Consider the following 21,406-nt stretch of genomic DNA (forward strand, 5'->3'; position numbering starts at 1 on the left):
GGGACAGGAAACAGAGAAGTGAAGGCTTAAGATAGAACCCCAAGGGCTGAAGCTTAGCATGTGATAGAGAACAGGAGGAGGTGAAAGAGAGCTGGAAAGCCAACAGGACAGTGGCAGAAAAAAGAGCAAGATGTAGATCTTTGTTTTGAGTGAAGGAGTCAGTCATGTTGAAAATTGCTCAGAGCTGAAGTAAAATAAAACTGAGAAGTATCCACGGAATTTAACCACGAATAATTCTGAAAATTGTAAGATAAATGATTCCTTCCCTACCTCCAACGAATAAAATACTTCACCATACTGTGCCTCATGTTTGAATTTTATTAAATGTGTTTTCATTGCCAACACATACCTACTCTGGGGGATTGGAATGGTAGGACAAATTCTCTGACTCTTACTGAAAACTAGGAAAATGTATGACTTAAACAACAACAACAAAAATAAATGGGTGATCAAAAGAAAACTTTATTCCCTGAAAGTAATCTAGACACACAGACTATCAGAACTGAAAGACATTTATCTAGTCAAACAGACTCATTTTATTAATGAGGAATTATAATTCAGTAGTTATCCCCAACTTTTTCCCCTTCTATTCCTTTTGGTCAACTTCCTCAATTCTTTTGAATGTGTGCTGGATTAAATTTTTTTTTCAGTGCTTGTGAATCCACAGATAGAAACTGAATAAAGGTAATTGGGGTCAAGTAATTCAAAGCGTGTGCTGCATATTTTTTAGATACAAACAGAAGAAAACTTCATGTATGTTTTCAAACCTCTGCTGCAGTATCACAGTGTTGTTAACTAAGACTCATTTTTTAATGAATTTTCTTGTCAAAGGGAAATGAAACTATGAAGACTGAAGGAGTTATTTAACTGACTCTCAATAGAGTAAGAATGTAAAATGGATAGCATCTCCCCTACAGAGGAAATAGACCCTGAAAACAGAATGTGGGGCTTTCTCTTCAAGGTTTTGGTTTTCCCTCCCATATATATATATATATATATATATATATATATATATATATATATATATACACACACATATATATATATATATTTTTTTTATTTGTTGAGATGAAGCATATAGCAAGTAACAAACAACAGGAAGACAGTCCAAATAAACCTAAGGAAACCTCATTTAAACTCTTTCCTTATGTGATCTGTTGACAGTGCTTTAGAAAGAACTGTATTTGCCAGTGGGTTAGAGCCATGTATTATTTTTGAATCAATCTTTCCTTTTTTCCAAGTTTCTAATACTTCTCATTCTGTTCTAGTCAGACACTTGAATGGTGGAAGTTCTCTATTATTCATCAAATACCTCAAGCTGTTCCTGTTGAGTTTCTCAACTCATTTCCTACAGATATTCTACAAAATACAGCCAAAAAAAGTTCTTTGCTAGGTATGAAACCATCTGAATAAAGAACACAGGAGCCAGACATTTTGCAGAAAAAGAAATGGGCCGGAAACCTGGACTCATTTGGTACCTGCAGTTTGTTTACTTTGTACCAGCTGTTAAACCCTGCTTCCAACAATCTGATTATTCATTTTTATCTTTTCAGCTTTCCTCACTAATAAGGGATAAGTCCTTCCCTAGAGAAGAAAGACACATCCATAAGAAGAGAACTGTTTCCCATCTTCTTTTCAGTTAGGGTAAAGGCATGTAGTTTTAATAGTGGTCTGAAGATTCACTTATGAAACATATGAAATAAGCAGCTAAAGAGTTCCAAATAAACTTCGAGTTATGAAAAGGAAAAAAAAAAGTAATTTAGGCATGATATCCATTCCTGTGGAACATTTTATTGCAATGCTAGTTTCTAACTAAATGTTCAGCCATATAAGATTTTGTTTTTCTTTCAGAATGTTTAATTAAGAGACAAACAAAATCTCCAGAATATTACTTTGCATTAAATTCTTGTTCTGAGTATCTTAACATTAACTAACATGGTTTGGAAGACTGTAGTGAGAATAAAACATACTAAAACTGGTCGTATTTTCTTTTCTTTTTTGTAAATTTTAGCTCTGTTTCCCAGACCTTTAGCAAAATGGTATGCTTGCATGTCTTAAAAAGGGTTCTAAAAAAGAAGGAAACATATTGGTTTAGGAGAAAAAAAATTTCAAAGAATATCAAGAAAGAATTGGAGTTTATGAAAATGGGATAACTATTATAATAATTTGGATTAATTTTTCAAAAATTAAATATGTTCAAGAAATGGTATCAAATACTATAACCAAGAAAAATAAATCAAGTAGCTTGATGCTGATATTTAAACTAATTGTGTAGATATTTTGTAGGCACAGCCTTAAAATTTAGAAGGTTATGAAAATGAAAAGTCATTTTTAAATGACCTTATACACAGTCATTCGCTAATCTAGAGATCTCGCTCAGGGCAGAGGATTCATGAAAATTTCCTGACAAAAGAAGAGCTAAATAGTACAATTGTTAAATTGGATTCTATCCGAAAATAATGTAATGAATCACATAAATTTTCCATTAGTATATTACAGTTTTAAATTCTATGGTTTTAATTACAATTAAAATTTTAGATGATTTCAATCATGTAAATGTTTCTCATGTTTCCTACCCTGTGCTAGATATGTGGAGAGAGAAATAAATCATTATTTTATTTTTTTCTCAAAGAATATGTAATAAAATAGGGCTACAATTTTCAGAAAAGCAGTAAATAATATGGGACAGTAGTAGAAGCATTGAGAAGAAAGTTATTAACACATTTTGAAGTTAGGAAAGTTTTCATGTGGGAGAGGGCACTGAGTGACACAAAGGTCACAGGAAATGGTGCTAAAAAAAAGTTTCCACCTAGACAGGTAGGATGATGATACAGACAAACATGGAGGTACCGAGGTCGGGGGCAAAGGAGCTCCTTTGGCATGATTTCAGTCTTTACAGAAAACTATGAAGACTATGAAGTTTACTCACAGGGAGCGAAATTGTTAGACATATGTTCTGGGGCTGTTAGAGTATAGCGTCGTGCTAAGAACTTCGGTGTTTGCCAACTAAATGCAAAATCCAGATTCTGTCACTCATTAGTCAATTGATACCAAGCACAGCCCTGTGTACCTCAGTTTTATTATCTGCAAAAATGGAGGATAACAGTATTTACTTGGTAGGAAAGAGTGTAAGGATTAAATCTGTTAAGGCATGTAGGTGATTAGAACATTGCCTGCCACTCAGTGGGACTATTAAGAATTGTTAGTTAATGTTATTATAATCATTAAAGAGTTTGGGAATAGTCTGGAAAGACCACTGCAAAGAATATAATCAGCAGTCTACTAAGGAGGACTGGAGGATTTTCAAGGAGACAGACTTTGTTGTATCAGGTTAGGGTGATTTTAGAAAATTCCTCCTTTAGATGCCCCGTATTTTACTTACAGTCTACTACAGCATGTATCTATTTATTTTCTGTTACACTTATTTATGCAAAGTTTCTCTTTTATCTAAGCTGTAAGATCCTAGATGACAATGACAAAGGCTACTGTGTTTTCAAATCTTTAGAGCTTGTGGAATTGTACCTTCCAAATAGTAGGTACTTACCCGTACTTTTTTGAATGAATGAATGGTGGGTGTTGAAATGTTAAGAATGAAGGAAACATTTAAATAGACTTAAAAGGACTAGGTCTTTCTACTTTCCTAAAATATTTCCTCAGTTGTTTTATTTATTTGTTTGTTTATTTTGGGGGGGATTACTGGGGACTGAACTCAGGGGCACTGGACCAGTAAGCCACATCTCCAGCCCTATTTTGTATTTTTTTAGAGACAGGGTCTCACTGAGTTGTTTATTTAGCCCCTTGCTTTTTTGGCTTTGAACTCGAAATTCTCCTGTCTCAGCCTACCAAGCTCCTGGGATTACAGGTGTGCACCACTGTGCCCGGCTGGCTCTATTTTATATAAAGTATTAGTAAATATTTTTTTAATCAAAGATATGTCCTCAAATAAAAATATTTTAAAAGACACTGATGTTTTAGCATTCTAGAAAATGGAAATGATACATTTTATATATATTACTTTCACATTTCATGCCACAGAATAGCAGTATTTGAATGTGTGTGTGTGTGTGTGTGTGTGTGTGTGTGTGTGTGTGTATGTGTTGGAGAAGAGGGGAAGAATGAATTAGAGTGAGTAAAAAGAATTATGATAGTTTGGAATTTTTAATTTAAAACATTTTTATATGTGATCCCTTTAAAGATAGCTTCATTCTTAATTTGTGAGAGCTCATCTGAAGCTCCCAACTTAAAGGTTAGAATTCTTTAAGCATACAGAAAATATTATACATACACCCACACCTAGTCACACCTAACTAGACCAGGGACATAGAGTTGTCTGTATATTGAGACAATCCAATCCAGAGGCTAGGCAGAATGGATGACGTTCTCTCATCTAGGGAATCTGAAACATGAACTTACAGAGATTGGAACAATTATCTGTAGAAACTGATTCAAAGTTCCAATATTCCAGGAATTCAAGGCACCTGTTGCCAGAGTCAGGACAGATTTTGTGCAGAGCGAGGAAGGCTGGATACATTGTATGGTTTTGTCCCCAGGAGACCTGGAAGCACTATGCCCTAGTGCCCCAGGATGCCCTGGACAGTCTTCTTCCTGCTCAAGATAGTTTCAGGAGTTTTTAGCTGTTGAAACCAAACCATCCTGGACTAAGTTATAAGACCATAAATTAAGAGAAAAGTGAGCTGAAAAATAAGTCAGTGCTCTGCAAAAACAGTGGTATAAGATTTCCAGGTCATTGCAGGTGACCCAGGTCACACTCCAGGTAGCTCAATCCTTCCTAAACTAGTACCTTTCCTTCCAGGCAACCAATGAGTCTCAAAACTTTAGTGTTAATTTTACTTCTTCTCTTTATTCTTCTCCTGTTCAAAGAACTTCCTTGTTTAAATTTATAGATGATGAAACGGAAGCCAAGGAAGAAAATGGAATAGCCAGAGCCAGAGGGTCTAGTTACCAGCAGGCCCCAGGCTGGAGACTTGTGTTCCTGACCCATCCAAAAGTCTTTCCTGTCATTCCTTCCCTTTGTTGCCACAGTGCCATGGCAGAGACAACAGAATGGAACCCTGTCTGTATCAGAAACACTGAGAAAAAATGTTGCTCTTAAAAAAAGTCATTCCTCGGTGTCTGCTGGGGACTTGCTCCAGGACCTCACAAATACTAAAATCCGTGTATGCTCAAATCCTTCATATAAAATGTCACAGTCTTTGTATTTAACCTACATGTATCCTTCCATGTACTTTCATCTCTGTGTCAATTATAACATCTAACATCCTGGAATTTCTGTGTAAATTGTTCTGCTTCATTGGGGATTAATGACTGGAACAAAGTTCTTTACAGGCACAATTATTCTTTAAGTTTTTGATCTTTGCTTGGTTGCATCCATGTTTGTGGAGACTTCAGGTATGGGGGCTTACTATATACCCTATTTGGACATATCTCTCCATCCAGGCTTTTGTCTTTATAAACATTTATTAACTACATGAACACACCTACTCCTGCAGCTTTAAATATCCTCCACATCCCCATGACTCTCAAATCACAATCCCAGCTCTCTTCTGTCCACAGGATTCTAGAGTTTTATTTCCCACTGCTTGTTTGACTCTTCACCTGGATGTTCAACAATTATCGCAAACTTGACGTGTATAAAACCAAACTCTTGATTTCTATCTTCAAAATTTCTATTCCTCTGTGTTCCCATTTCAGAAAATGGTACTTCCATTCATCAGTTACTCAGTCTCAAAACCTTGGTATCATCCTTGACCTTCTTCACAGTTTACATTCCATCCATGAACACAGCCCGTCAGCTCTACCCCACTGCCAAACCCTCTTTCTTACCTTACCACAGCAATGGAGTTCAGACCACCACCACTGAATTCTAATAGTGGGAACATTCCTTAACATTGTAAAGGCCATCTATGCTAAACCCATGGCCAATGTCATTCTAAATGGTGAAAAACTGAAAGCATCCCCCCTAAAAACTGGAACAAGGCAGGGATGCCCTCTTTCAACACTTCTATTCAATATCATCCTTGAAACTCTAGCCAGAACAATTAGATGGACCAAAGAAATTAAAGAGATATGAATAGGAAAAGAAGAACTCAAACAATCTCTATTTGCTGATGACATGATTATAAATTTAGAGGAACCAGAAAATTTCACCAGAAAACTTTTAGAACTCATAAGTGAATTCAGTAAAGTAGCAGGATATAAGATCAATGCTCATAAATCTAACGCATTTTTATTCATAGTGATGAATCCTCAGAAAGAGAAGTTAGGAAAACTACCGCATTCACAATAGCCTCAAAAAAAAAAAAAAAAAAAAAAAAAAAAAAAACCTTGGGAATCAATTTCACAAAAGAGGTGAAAGGCATCTCCAATGAGAACTACAGAACACTAAAGAAGGAACTTAAAGAAAACCTTAGAAGATGGAAAGATCTCCCATGTTCTTGGATAGGCAGAATTAATATTGTCAAAAGGTCATACTACCAAAAGTGCTATACAGATTCAATGCAATTCCAATTAAAATTCCAATGACATACCTCACAGAAATAGAGCAAGCAATCATGAAATTCATCTGGAAGAATAAGAAACCCAAAATAGTTAAAGCAATCCTTAGTAGGAAGAGTGAAACCGGGGGTATTGCAATACCAGAACTTCAACTATACTACAAAAAAATAATAACAAAAATGGCATGGTATTGGCACTAAAATAGACAGGTAGATCAATGGTACAGAATAGAGGACACAGAAACAAACCCAAATAAATATAATTTTCTCATACTAGACAAAGGTGCCAAAAACATGAAATGGAGAAAAGACAATCTGTTCAACAAATGGTGCTGGGAAAACTGGAAATTCATATGCAACAGAATGAAACTAAACCCCTATCTCTCACTCTGCACAAAACTCAACTCAAAATGGATCAAGGACCTTGGAATCAGACCAGAGACCCTGCATCTTACACAAGAAAAAGTAGGTCCAAATCTTCATCATGTTGGCTTAGGATCAGACTTCCTTAACAGGACTCCCAAAGCACAAGAAATAAAAGCAAGAATCAATAACTGGGATAGATTCAAACTAAAAAGTTTTCTCTCAGCAAAGGAAACTATCAGCAATTTGAAGAGAGAGCCTACAGAGTGGGAGAAAATCTTTGCCACACATACTTCAGATAGAGCACTAATTTCCAGAATACATAAAGAACTCAAAAAACTCTACACCAAGAATACAAATAATCCAATCAACAAATGGGCTAAGAAAATGAACAGACACTTCACAGAAGAAGATGTACAAGCAATCAACAGATATATGAAAAAATGTTCAACATCTCTAGTAATAAGAGAAATGAAAATCAAAACTACCCTAAGATTCCATCTCACCCTAATTAGAATGGCAATTATCAAGAATACAAGCAACAATAGGTGTTGACGAGGATGTGGGGAAAAAGGTACACTCATACATTGCTGGTGGGGTTGCAAATTAGTGCAGCCACTCTAGAAAGCAATGTGGAGATTCCTTAGAAAACTTGGAATGGAATCACCATTTGACCCAGCTATCCCACTCCTTGGCCTATACCCAAAGGAATTAAAATCAGCATACTACAGTGATGCAGCCACATCAATGTTCATAGCTGCTCAATTCACAATAGCCAGATTGTGGAACCAACCTAGATGCCCTTCAGTTAATGAATGAATAAAGAAACTGTGAGATATATATATATATATATATATATATATACATATATATATATACACACACACACACACACACACACACACATATATATACATACAATACATACATATTGTATATATATACATATAATATGTATGTATATATATACATACATACACACAAAATGGAATATTACTCAGCCATAAAGAAGAATAAAATTACAGCATTTGCAGACAAATGGATGAAATTGGATAATAGGCTAAGTGAGATAAGCCAATCTCAAAAAATCAAAGGATGAATGATCTCACTGATACGCGGATGATGATACATAATGGGGGGTGGGAAGGAGGCAAGAGTGGAGGAAGGAGAGACTTTATAGAGAGCAAAGAGGGTTGAGAGGGGTGCGGGGAAGGAAAAATAAGAGAATGAATCAAACACCATTACCCTATGTAAATGTATGATTATACAAATGGTATGCCTTTACTTGATGTACAAGCAGAGAAATGGGTTGTACCCCATTTGTTTACAATAAAAACAAACAAACAAAAAAATAAAGTCCTCTGGTAGCCCATTCTCAACCCTACTGCCAGAATAATTCCTACATACAAATATGTTTCACCTAACTTTCCTGCATCCAGTATCCTGGTGGTATGAGAACATGTGTAGAAAATCCCCAACATCTGCAGGTTGCACGTGAGGCACCTGTGGATCTTGTGCCCTGATTTCCTCCCCTGGAATTTCTCCTTCAAAGACCTGCTTCAGCCACACTGGCCTCCTGCTTCTCCTCTATCTCAGTGAACCTTTTCTTACCTAGGGCTTTTGCGGTTGGAGATGTCTCTGCCCAGAGGTTCTCCTCTGTCTTAACCTTCCACTTCATGGGTGATCTCTGCTCAGTTGTCCCCTCTCCATGAAGTCTGTCCTTGATCTCTCCCAAAACACGGCTGTCCCGTTCCTTTCACTTTTCCTCCTTGTACTGTTTGATTTCCTTCAAAGCACTTACTGCTACGAGGCATATACTACACATTTTTCTTTCTTTACTGTCAATCTGTCCCATCAGAATTAAACTCCAAATGTAATAAACATTATTTAATTTGTTCAATGATGCATCTCCAGAACTAGAATCATATCTGGCATGTTATTTTTGTTAGATAAATATATGTTGAATGTTCCTAAGCTTCCTAAGATGTAAAATTGCTTATTGTTTTTCATACGAAATAGATTTGCTCCAAATATGCTTTGAGATTTGGGTTGTGAGAAAATTTTCTAAACATCTGTATTTGATATATTTAAAGTATGTATGTTTAAAGTACACAATTTAAGAAACATGTTTATCAAAATATGTTTATGTGCACAAATGTTGTGCATGTTTAAAGGGTACAATTTAATAATGTATATTTTAATATATGCATGTGAACTTGAAATATTACTAGCACTAAGAGAGAAGGGTAGTTTCAAGATCTTGGTTGAAGATGTATGGTCTTAATTTTGGTAAAGTCTATTCATAATTATTGTTTTCTTTAATGGATTGTTTTTGCTGTTATATCTAAGAAGTCTTTGTATAACCCAAGTTCACAAGGATTTTGTGCTATCTTTTCTTTGGGAGTTTTGTAATTTGGGGTTTTACATTTAGGTCTACGATAGATTTTGGGTTAAATAGGTCTACGATAGATTTTGGGTTAATTTTTACACATAGTACAAGGTATGGATTAAATTTTGTATGTATGTACAATTGTTTCTGGATCATTCCTGAAAATACTATTTTTAATCCACTAGTTGCCCTTACATCTTTGTTAAAAGACAACCAGTCTTAGATCTGCACTCTCAATTCTATTCCTTTTCTCTATTTTTCTATCTTGATACAATACACACACAATCTTAATTACTACCTCTTTCTTTAAGTCAGGTAGTGTAAGGTCTCCAGTTTAACCTTTTTTGAAAATTGTTTTGACTTTTTAAGTTCCTTACACTTCTGCATTGATTTGAGAATCTGTCAATTTCCACAAAAGTTTACAGGAGATTTGATTTCAATTCTATTGAACGAGCAGGTTCATTTAGGATGAGTGGACTTCTTCATATTGACTCTGAGAACAGGAGGGGGGTACTTCTCTCCACTGATTTAGATCTTTATTTTTTTCTCAGCGAGCTTTGCAGTTCTCAATGTACAACACTAGTACATTTTTGACAGTTTCTAATATTTTGATGAAGATGTCATTGTTTATACCACACTGAAGAAAGTTTTGACCAATACTATTGTGTGTTTTGCATCTTCCATACGCCCGAGCACACACCGGTCACTGTGTAACTAAACTCACTCGATGCTTCATGCTGAGGAATTCCTATAAATAAATGTGATCCAAGTATTTACATGAAAGTAATTTGGAATTATGGGAATAAAGGACAGCAGCAGGAACCGTGGGAATGCTCAGTAAGAGATGATAACTCAAAGAAAATTTATGGAGCACTGGAATTTACATTTATTAGAATTCCATGTAAGTACAGTGTTTTTATTTAAAATACCTTATTTTTTGCTCACTTCAGCAGCATGTATACTAAAATTGGAACAATATGGAGAAGACTAGCATGGTCCCTGTGCAAGGATGACGTGCAAATTCCTGAAGAGTTCCATCTTTTTAACAAAGAATAGTAAGAATTTCATCTTAACAAGTAAAAAAATACATTATTTTGGATTGTGTACAACTATTTTAATACATCAGTTTCTTAATGAATTTCAATCTTTTCCCAACAAAATAGAATGAGATTGATTTCTGCCACTGTTCTGATGACTAGCATTACAGGACATCCAGACAGAGCAAACAAACTAGTCCTGCATCATAAGGATGATATCAAATGCAGTCATATTATCCTGCAATATAAGCTTTGAAAGAACAGGATTTAAAACAAGAGTCTTTTAAGGTTATTATCATTTTTCCTATAGGATAGGAAAAAATCCACTTTCCCCCACAATAATTAGTGCATTAAATTTCAGAAGATTGTTTAGCACCTACTTGGGAAATCAAGGATGAATTATTTAGAGACATTCTGTGTTGCCGCCCGCAGCAACAATCTCGCAGTAATTTATCGGAGGTGGGATGGAACTGAACTACTTCTATTATCTTTATCTAGTGGTCTGCTTTCTTTCTTACTTGTTTATTCTCCAGTTTATAGAGGAAGAGAGGCTTTGCTTACTTTTAGCTTTTTAGAGGAAAAGAGGCTTTGAGAGGAAGAAAGACTTTGCTTAGAGGAAGAGAGACTTTGCTTAATTTTTGAGGTGCTACTCTTTCAGAGAGGCTACAGCTTTCAGAGGAGCTATTTCTTAGAGGTCTGCTTCTTCTTCTTAGAGGTACGTCCTGCATCCTGCGTCCTAAAGGTGCGTGCTAGAGGTGCGTGCTATCAGAGGTGCTTTCTATCAGAGGTGCTTCTTAGTGGTGTGTCCTGTGACCTGCAACCTTCATTCTGCAATCTAGAGTTGTCTGCTTAGTCCCACGTTCTGCCATCTGCAATCTGCAACCTGCGCGTTCTGCCATCTAGAGGTGCTGCTTATCTGAGGTGCTTCCTATAGGTGTGTGTCTTATATACCTAAGGCAGTCAATCAGTTTAGGATTAAGTAGTACAGTTGGAGCATGCACCAAGGTACCAATCAAGAAAGAATGAGGAATATCTGTTGACCACTAGCACAAAGGAGACATCAACTAATTAGGCAAAAGTAGATCACGCCGTGTTAACACTAACTATGCGCCACCTCTTGGCTCAACGCCAGCCGCCATCCTAGGGCTACACAAACATGCCTCTGCAATTCTGAAATGAGTCTTCAGAGAACTTGAAACTATTTAAAGTTTGCATTTATAAAGCAAGTATTGCCTTAAAAATAATTACTTTTTCATTATTTGTTTCTGATGTACAGAAACACAGTAGATTTTTAAGTTTATTGTGAACTCTAAAACTTCGTTGAATTCATTTATTAGGTCTACTAACTTTCTGGGGGATTTTTAAGGATTTTGTATGCATAAGATCATGTTATCTGTGAAACAGGGACGGAGGTTCCTTTTATCTTTTTCTCTAGTATGGGTCTCTCTTCTTTATTCTTTTCCACTTGGACCAGTGCTGAAAGTGGGCGTCAGTGTGCTCCTGATCTTGCAAGGAAGCTTCCAGGCACATAACATTGAGTGTGATGCTATCAGCAGAGGACTTGTCAATGCCCTATTTCATATGCAGGAAGTTTCTTTATATTTCTACTTTTCTGATTTTCTTTTAGTCAATAAAGTTTGTCAGATTTGGGGAATGTATTCTCTATGTACATTGAGATAATCATGTCAACTTTTTTCTTTGTTCTATTTGTGTGCCATATTATATTGAATGGATCATATTTGTGCATGCTATTAATGAACTATCCAAAAATAAAATTAAGAAAACAACTTCATTTACAATCGCATTCAAAGAACAGAATAAGTAGGAAAAATATTACCAAAGAAATGAAACATTTTTACATTGAAAACCATAAAATGCTGCTGAAAAAAATTAAAAAGATATATATTAATAAAATACACAAATTGTGTTTATAGCTGGAGACTTAATAAAGTTAAGTTGTCAATACTACTCAAAGTGATCTACAGATTTAAAACAATCACTATTAAACTTCTAAAAGCATGTGTGTGTGTGTGTGTGTGTGTGTCTGTGCCTGTGTGTGTGCGTGTAGACAGAAATAGAAAGCCAATTCTCAGTTTATAGTGGGCTCCAAATACTCAAAATAATTTTGAAAAAGAGGAAGAAATTGGAGGAACCATACTTCCTAACTGTAAAACATACTATAAAGATAAGACAATTAAAATGGCGTTAGGGTTTAGAGATTAGGTGTCCCCGCAAAGCTCATGTGTGAAACAATTCAAGAAGATTTAGAGGAGAAATATTGGGTTATGAAAGCCTTAACCCAATCAGTGAATTAATCCCCTGATGGGATTAATTAAGTGGCAACTGAAAGTGGGTAGGGTGTGGTTGGGGAGGTGGGTCATTGGGGGTGTGCCTTTGGGGTATATATTTTGTATCTGGTGAGTGGAATCTCTCTCTCTGCCTTCTGATCATCATGTAAGCTGCTTCCCTCCACCACACTCTTTCACCATGACATTCTGCCTCACCTTGACCCTCAAGAAATGTAGTTAGCATCTATGGACTGAGACCTCTGAACCGTGAGCACCCCCAAATAAACTTTACTTCCCTAAAATTGTACTCGTCTAGCCTTTTAGTCACAACAGCAAAAAGCTGACTAAAACAAACGTTGTGATATTGGCATACGTAATGTTAGATGTACATACCAGTGGAACAGAATTGAGAGTTCAGGTATAAAGTACAAATTGGTTTTGACAAGGATTTCAAATCTGTTAGACCAAGAAGAATAGTTTCTTCAACAGATGGCACTGGGAAACCTGAATTTTCATATGAAAAACAATGAAGTTGAACACATGACTCACATAATAAGCAAAAATTAACTCCAAATGGATTAAATACCTAAACATAAGAACTTAAATACAGCTGGACATGGTGGTGCTCACCTGTAATCCCAGCGGGTAAGGAGGCTGAGGCAGGAAGATCACAAGTTCAAAGCCAGATCAGAAAAAAAAGAGCGATACTCTAAGCAACTTAATGAGATCCTGTCTCAAAATAAAAATGTGTGGGGATGTGGCTCAGTAGTTAATCACACCTGGGTTCAATCTCTGGTACTGAAAAGTGCTTAAAATATAAATTCTTTGAATAAAGTAGAGGGATAGATTTTTGATTTTCATGACCTTGAATGTGGCAATGGACTTATAGATAAGACATAAAAGGCAAAGGTAATAAAAGAAAAATATACTTACTGGAAGTTATGAAATGGAAAATATATGTCAAAGCATTTGTAAAATTTAAAATTTGTGTCAAATCATATCAAGAAAGTGAAAAGAAAATACATGGAATTAAAGTAAACACTGTAAATCTAATAGCTGATATTTTAACATATCCAGTATATACAAATGATGCCTACAATTCAGCAGCAACAATGTTACAATGAAACATTGAAAGAGTGAAATGAAAAAGTGAATCAAGAACTTGAATAGACATTTTTCCAAAAAGATAAACACAAAATGGCCAAAAGTTCATGAAAAGATGTTCAAATACATTAGTTACTAGGGAAATGCAAATCCAAAACCAAAACACAATGAGATAATACTTCACCTTTATTATGATGGCTATTATAAAAAATAACAAGAAGGAAAAATAAGTGTTGGCAAGTATGTAGAGAAAGAAATCTTTGCACATTGCTATTGGGAACATAAAATGTTTTAGCCACTGTAGAAAATAGTTTGGCAGCAGGTCAGAAAGCTGAACATGGAATTACTAAATGACTGAACAATTAAAACAATTCCACTCAGAAATATATTCCAAAGAATTGAAAGATGATACTTGTCTACAATGTCCTTTGAAGTATTATTTTCTGTAGCCAAGAAATGGAACAAAGCGTCCATTAGCAATTGAATGGATAAACAAAATGAAGCATCTACTTACAATGGAATATTATTTGACCAGGAGAAGAAACAAAGTTCCAATACATTGATGAACCTTAAAAATATTATTCCAGCTGGACACAGTGGCCCACACCTGTAATCCCAGCAGCTCAGAGGCTGAAACAGGAGGATCAAAGGTTCAAAGCCAGCCTCACAATGGCGAGGTGCTAAGCAACTCAGTAAGACCTGTCTCTAAATAAAATACTAAATAGGGCTGGGGATGTGGCTCAGTGGTCCAGTGCCCCTGAGTTCAATCGCTGGTACCCCCTTCCCCCCAAAATTACTCCATATATGTATAGTATGTTAAAATACACTCTACTGTCACATATCTCTAAAAAGAACAAATTCTTACAGGAGTGATTATATGCAAAGAATACAAAATGTTCAATTGTATTCCAATTAAAGTACTATAAAAAGAGTAAAGTATTTCATCTTATTAAAATGGAGTAATTTGTCTAAATTCAGAAATTTTATAAGAATTGTTTCAAAATATAAATTTTTTTTTTTTTTTTTTTTTTTTTTTTTTTTGCGGTGCTGGGCATTGAACCCAGGGCCTTTGCTTGCAAGACAAGCACTCTACCAACCGAGCTATCTCCCCAGCCCCTCAGAATATAAATTTAAGAAAAATATTGGTCATTTTAACATTCATGTATACTTTTGTATATATGTACATATATATTTAGGTGTATGTCTATGTATATATTCATATAGTTTTTATTGGCATTTTAGTTTTATTACTTAGTAACTAATATGAATTAGGCAGATGACCTCAGGTTTTGTAGATACTGAAACTTACAAAAATTTCGTTGGCTCATTAACAAAATGAATATTAAAATGTGTGTGTAAATTTAAAAATATATTATTCTAAGTGAAATAAGCAAGGAACAAAAGGGCAAATGTTATAGGATTCCCCTGATAGGAAATATCTAAAAGGCAAATTTATAGAGACCAAAAGTAGATTAAAAGGCTGCTAAGGGGCAGAGGGAAATGTAAAGGGGGAAATGATTTCTTAATTATCAGAGAGTTACTTTTTGGGGTAATGCAGAAGATTTGGAAACAAACTGGTGTAGAATGTACAACATTATGGCCATGGTTAAATATATATTAAATAATACCCTTAAAAATTAATAAAATGGTAAATTTTATGTTACATATATTTTACCACAGGAAAAAATTACATTCCAGACAGACTTCTTAAAAAAAATAAATTAAGCAAGTAAAATTCAAGTTTACTTTGTGAGATAATGTTTATGCTAAGCTGATTTATTTACATAGATCATCCTTTGCAAAATTGTGTTTGGCCTAGAAAAGTTTATGAGACTAATTCTTTTCTAATAACTTACTATATAAAGATGATCTTTATGGTTAATATCAGCTTCTTAGTAGTAGTGATTAATAAAGGCACAACTTGTGATTATTTAGTAGAATTATCATTAGTTCTAAAAGTACAAAGGTTTTTAATTAATAAATATATAGGATTTTGAGGGCTTTATTTGCAAGGTAGAAGGGGGCAATCATAATGTGATACAAATATAAATGGGATCTCTTTTGTAATAAGAAATTATTCCTTCATTAAATAAATGTTATGGAAGAATTTTCTCTACTTGAATATATTATTTAGGGAAAATTAATCCATTTTATTGATGTTAACATTACACAGTGACACACACTTTAGCAATAAGCGGGTCTGCACCGTCTTTAAGTTTTTCAAGGGCTTGTCATCCTTTATGCAAAACCATTTATCATATTTTAAATATCATAGTTTGCTATGGTGGTTTTTCATATGCAAAAATGAAAATATATAATTATGAAAATGATTTAAATAGATGAGGGGAATATTTTTAAATGGAACTCAAAGAATGAAAACAAAAAAATTAAAAATCGCAAGTAAGTAATATGTGAATCAACACTGAAAATGGCTTTTGAGAGAGGGAGAAGGGACATAGTGCTACCTGCTTTCCAAGGTAGAGACCCTGGGTCTGAGTCCGGGCTCTGATTCTGACCACCTCTCAGCGAACCTCTTCATTTTTGTCTGAAGGTCACGTCCCACCGCCCAGGAATGTGAATTAGCATGCTACCTGTGAACATGCTCTGTGAGATGCTAGTGTGTCCTGAAGATAGTCTCCATCATCCCGTGGCCATGCCCACTGCCTGTTCAGGACCTATCAGAAGGGTGGAAACTCATCAAACTAGTCATGTGAAAGATGAAAATATTGCTTTCATCAGTGGGATGCCAGCAGTATTTGTGTAACAGTTTTTTTCTCTCAAATATGTAATAGCTTAATAGAGTAACCATTCGAGTAACCATCTGTTGAATTATTCATAGGTGAGGAAACTAAGGTTATATGAACTTTCGTGATTTTTTTTTCCCCAAGAACAGACAGATGATAAAAATCTAATTCTAAAACTCAGATAGCCTATCATTTAGTTTTATACTTTGGGTATTTGCAATGTGTAAGCATAGGATAAAAGGGAAAGTACAGGGGAGAATACTGAGTTCGTAGTAGCTTGACTTTCTTCTGAAAAATGCACCAGCTACAGATAAGAAATGGTCTCAGTTAAGACATTTAAGATGGTGGAATTAAATAGGTAACAATTCCAAGGGTAAGATTTGGAAGGAAATGCCATTCAGTATAGTCCTTATAAGTAAACAAGCTGAAAGGAAAAGTTTGAAAACACACCAAAGAGTCTGTCAAAATTTTATGAAATATAAAAAGATGGAAAATGCAAACAATTTCAGATAACATGTAAGATAGTTCCTAGTTAGAACTGAATTTTTCTATTTAATTTAGCTATACATATTTCATGTGAACATTTTAAGTAATCATATTAGAAAAGAGCGGTGTTTATTTTGCAAAATTTCAACCATAATTTGAGTTCTACAGATAACAGAGAACAATTTGTGACCCTTGACAATGAAACCTTCATGTAATTGGTCTTGAAATGAAACTAATTCACTCAGTAGACATACCAGCACCAGTACAATTATGATTACATCTCTAATGATACTAAGTAAAAGGAAAATATGGTTGATATTTCCCTAAGCATAGAACTCTTTGCTACAACTTACCTACATTTTATATATCTAAATAAGAAAACTAAAAGAATATATCAAACTTTTAAAAAAGCAGATGTGCTATTTGGTGTTGTCTGTGTGTGTTTAATGTTTCTAAGGAGAAAAGCAATTCTCTTTGAAAGACTTAAAGAAATCATGGAAGTAAGCCACCTCTGATATGAGAAATTGGAAAGATTGTAATAAAACTCATACAGGAGATTTCTAAAAATGTTTTATTCATTTTTCTTTTAAGGATTATATATATTTTGGTGAAAGAGTATATGCAGTATTGGAAACATAAGCTGTCTTCCTATAACATTGGGTTTGTGCCAAACGATAAATGATGCATTTGTTAACATAACTAATCAATCCATGCAATTCCTAAATAAAAACTTAAATGATTAATAATTTTGAAATGTTATTGACACAGTTCATATTTATATGCAAAACTGCTTTCACATTCCAAATCAATTACCCATTTGGAATAAATTAGTTAAATTCAATACCTGGCACCTTGGGACATTCAGGAGAAAAGCAAAACAATTGTCCAGCATTACATATGAGTGGACCAAAAGTGGTGTTGGTCGTACTGTCTTTGCAAACAGGCACTTTTTATTAAAAAAAAAAAAAAATCATGTTACCATTGCAATTTTACAATAAAGGAAATAATTTTTGCTGCTTGCTACTTCCCTCGTGGTTTTTACTGGGATGAAAGCCGAGAGATCAAAAACGTTCACCAATGCAGAGTTATTCCATAAACAGCTCTCCCAACCACTCTCCTGCCACTTCTCTTTGCCAGAAGAAACAAATGCCGGTTGCTTTCATGCAGCCAACACTGAATTTTGACAAGGAGGCAAAACGATACAAAGCCAACAAATACCAGAAGAATAACGCAAGGAATCTTGCCTCAAACTGAGAGCACCCAGTGGAGTAGTGACCACTGGAAAGCTGACTCTAATCTTGATTTTGATAATCCACCTCAAGTTTCAAAGCATAACTAAAAAAATATCCATTCTTCTCCATAAACTAATATTGTAAGCAAGTTATACTTATACATATCTTCTCCATAAACTAATATTGTAAGCAAGTTATACTTATACATAATATATGTAATTTGGTTTTTTTAAAAAATATTTTTAGTTGTAGATGGACACAAGACCTTTATTTTATTTTATTTACTTACTTACTTTTATGCAGTGCTGGGAATTGAACCCAGTGCCTCACATGTGCTGGGCAGATTCTCTACCACTGAGCCACAACTCCAGCCCCTATAATTTGGTTTTTAAATATGATTCCTTTTCTTCTTATTGTTTTTCCTTATTTAAATAATTTCTATAGTGTTACCCACTGTTGAATTCTGGTTTTGTGTATGGGAATTATAGGGAAACAAATTCTCCACTGAGAGCATAAAAGTAAACCATGGTAGTATTAATTATAAACATAGGTGCTTGCTTAATTTCAGATAGTGAGACAAGCACTTTCTATATTCTTCTCTTTTGATTTTTCACAACACTGTATACTGTTATAAGCATTGGTACTGAACAGATCAGGAAACTGAGACTGAAGAAGATGAAGCAAGTTGCTTCAGTACAACAATAAATGGATGAACTGTTCTCCACTCACATGTGCCTTCTGCGGAAGGTCCTTCTTCACCCTCATGCACCGCTGCCTCCTCATAGAATAAATGGCGATTTTCTTACCCAAGTGAACTAACAGAGGTTTCAGTAGTAAATATTATAGGACAGGAATCTTCTGTTTTACCTTACATATTCTACTTGATGGTTCATGTGCGCCATATGCATTTTGTTGGTTACAAACTACCAGTTGTTAACTGCCGAGAATCCTGGTCAGGTTAGAGAAAATGGTTGGACCCAATAGCAGTTCACCTCTCAGGAGAACCTGGGTTTTTCCACCAGCTATCTACACCATGAGTTTATTTCTTGTTCCAAAACTAATCTTGGTATTCTTATTCAGAAAAGTCTGCATTTCATTGGACTGATTTAGATTACATAATTCTGGGCAAAATGGATGACTCTTTGGGTGGGAGTGAGTGTATCTTCATGATGCTAAGCAAACTGATGTAAAGGGAAACAATGAACAACTGCTGTGCCCAGTAACACTCACCATCCACTTAGTAGTTCAAAACATAGATATTAGAGCCTTTTAAAATACAAAGTGAGAGTATCTGTACTCTTTTCAGATGAAAGAAAACTTACACAATCAAATGAATGGAAAATAAAATCTGTGAAGGAAAATGTGTAGAGACATAAAATTAAAGAAGAGAAAGCTGTTGTTGCAAGACTTTAGCTGATAAATCATTGTTTCAAGGAAACTAGGGCAAAGAATTTATATGTTAATACCACAAAAAAGGGGAATAGACATTACACAAAAGAAAAAACTTCTGAATTCTAAAGGGAATTAGGTACTAAAGGAAGTTCCTGGAATTTTCAATTTGGAGATTTTAAAAAATCACAGCATTATGGAGTTACTGGGCCGAATAGTTTGATTGCTTAAGGCAAGAAAGTGGGTGCTCAAATTGGACCTTGGCAGAGTTTATAATTTGAGCTCTGATTACTCATAATTATAGAAAGGGCCTACTAGTGGCCCATTACGGACAGAGTGTTCAAATTGGCATTAGTTTTACAAAACACTTAAACTGATTAAAGCACATTTAGATGTACTTTCTTTTTTGAGGACTACTTTTGTTTTAGCTCTAAAATATATGTTTTTATTTGCTTAACAAACATTAATCTATTGATGAAAGTGGTTTCTGTAAAAAAAAAAAAAAAATTCCAGCCAAGTTAAACCAGCAAATGACAGAATTTCTTTTTCTACTTTTCCAAAGGTACTTAAAATTAGGGGAGACATGTCCAAAATTTTAAACTATTTGAGCCCACGTTCCAGGAAATTCTTTGGCAGTGTTAATCATGAGCATCAGTTTCCAAATACCTTGGTAAAAATGCTGTGCTTCAGTTATCACGTGGACTGAAAAGTTTTAAACTATTCATTTTGTCAGATCCTAAATACTTTGCAATGGTAATAAGTAGCATTTAAAAAAACCAAGTGTATTAAAAACCATCAATTTTTAAAATAGATTAGAGAGATTGTATGTTTATGTGTATAATTTATTGCTATATTATACACTACACATTATTACATATAGATCATTGTTTCAATCATTGACTAGATACATATAAATCAATGTTTACATAAAATATGTCTACCATTTGCTCCTCAAAAAATTCTCTCTTTTCCTTTTCTTTCTTTTTTGTCACATCTGGAAGTCAAGAATAATTATGGGGAGTTTTATTAAGTTTGAGATGGCCTTAGAGTCTTGTTAGTAATAAATTTTGACATTTATTACAATACAGAGATTGTGCAGTTATCTTTTAAAGGGGATTAGAAATGGTTAAAAGAACACTAAAGGTATTGCTTTAGCGTTGTTGAATTTGACCTCCCTCCTCTGCCAAATAACCAACCTAGGGTATTATTATTGAGAATTGACAGGCAACATTTAACATCACAAATTATGAATTGCTGTGACATGTCTTATCTCACAAAGAAACATCTTAAATGCTATGTAGTTAGAGTCTAGCTTAAGCAAAATAACTTAAGGAGTGATGTGTGTTTGGTTCTTGTAAAATGACCCTCCTGTCTTCAAGAAGAGAGGCCAAGTAGTTTGTACTAGGAGAGGGATGATGTACCTTTCTTGGGTTCTCAAAAGGAAACTTATTAATGCAAATTCCTTTGTGAATACAAGTGATTAAAATGCTTGTTATTATTCACAAGGATTGCTTTTGCAAGCAGGCTATTTTTGTCAGGTGTGTGGGAGATTTGACCCTGCTGTAAATAATACAAGGATCAAAGTCAATAATGGTTTTGAGATTTTTACCTTACAAAGAAGGGGGGAAAATGTGATAGAGGTTATCAGTATGGATTAGCCAAAAGTTGAAAATGAAGGGCTGATACTGCATCTCTGGAACTGGAAGTGGTAGTAATGGAAGGGCTAGCTAACATATCAGCACAGAAAAATTCTTAAATTTTAGCAATATAATAATAGTGAAATTGAAAACTTGGACCAGAGCTGAACTTTTGTCTTCTGCATTTCTTTCATCTTCACCCCACTTCCCAGAAGCATAAAT

At 34.7% G+C, this 21,406-nt stretch overlaps 1 protein-coding gene and 1 non-coding gene across 2 annotated transcripts in view; one reads left to right on the forward strand and one right to left on the reverse strand.

Moving 5' to 3' along the window:
- The window catches only part of Gpc5 (glypican 5), a 1,347,364-nt gene that overhangs the window by 56,135 nt on the left and 1,269,823 nt on the right, over window positions 1–21,406 (reverse strand). The window lies entirely within an intron of this gene.
- LOC124985965 (U6 spliceosomal RNA) lies at window positions 10,205–10,311 on the forward strand. The gene has a single exon (XR_007108900.1). It is a non-coding gene; the product is annotated as a U6 spliceosomal RNA (small nuclear RNA).

Source organism: Sciurus carolinensis, chromosome 5 (genome assembly GCF_902686445.1).
Source record: "Sciurus carolinensis chromosome 5, mSciCar1.2, whole genome shotgun sequence".
Taxonomy (NCBI): domain Eukaryota; kingdom Metazoa; phylum Chordata; class Mammalia; order Rodentia; family Sciuridae; genus Sciurus; species Sciurus carolinensis.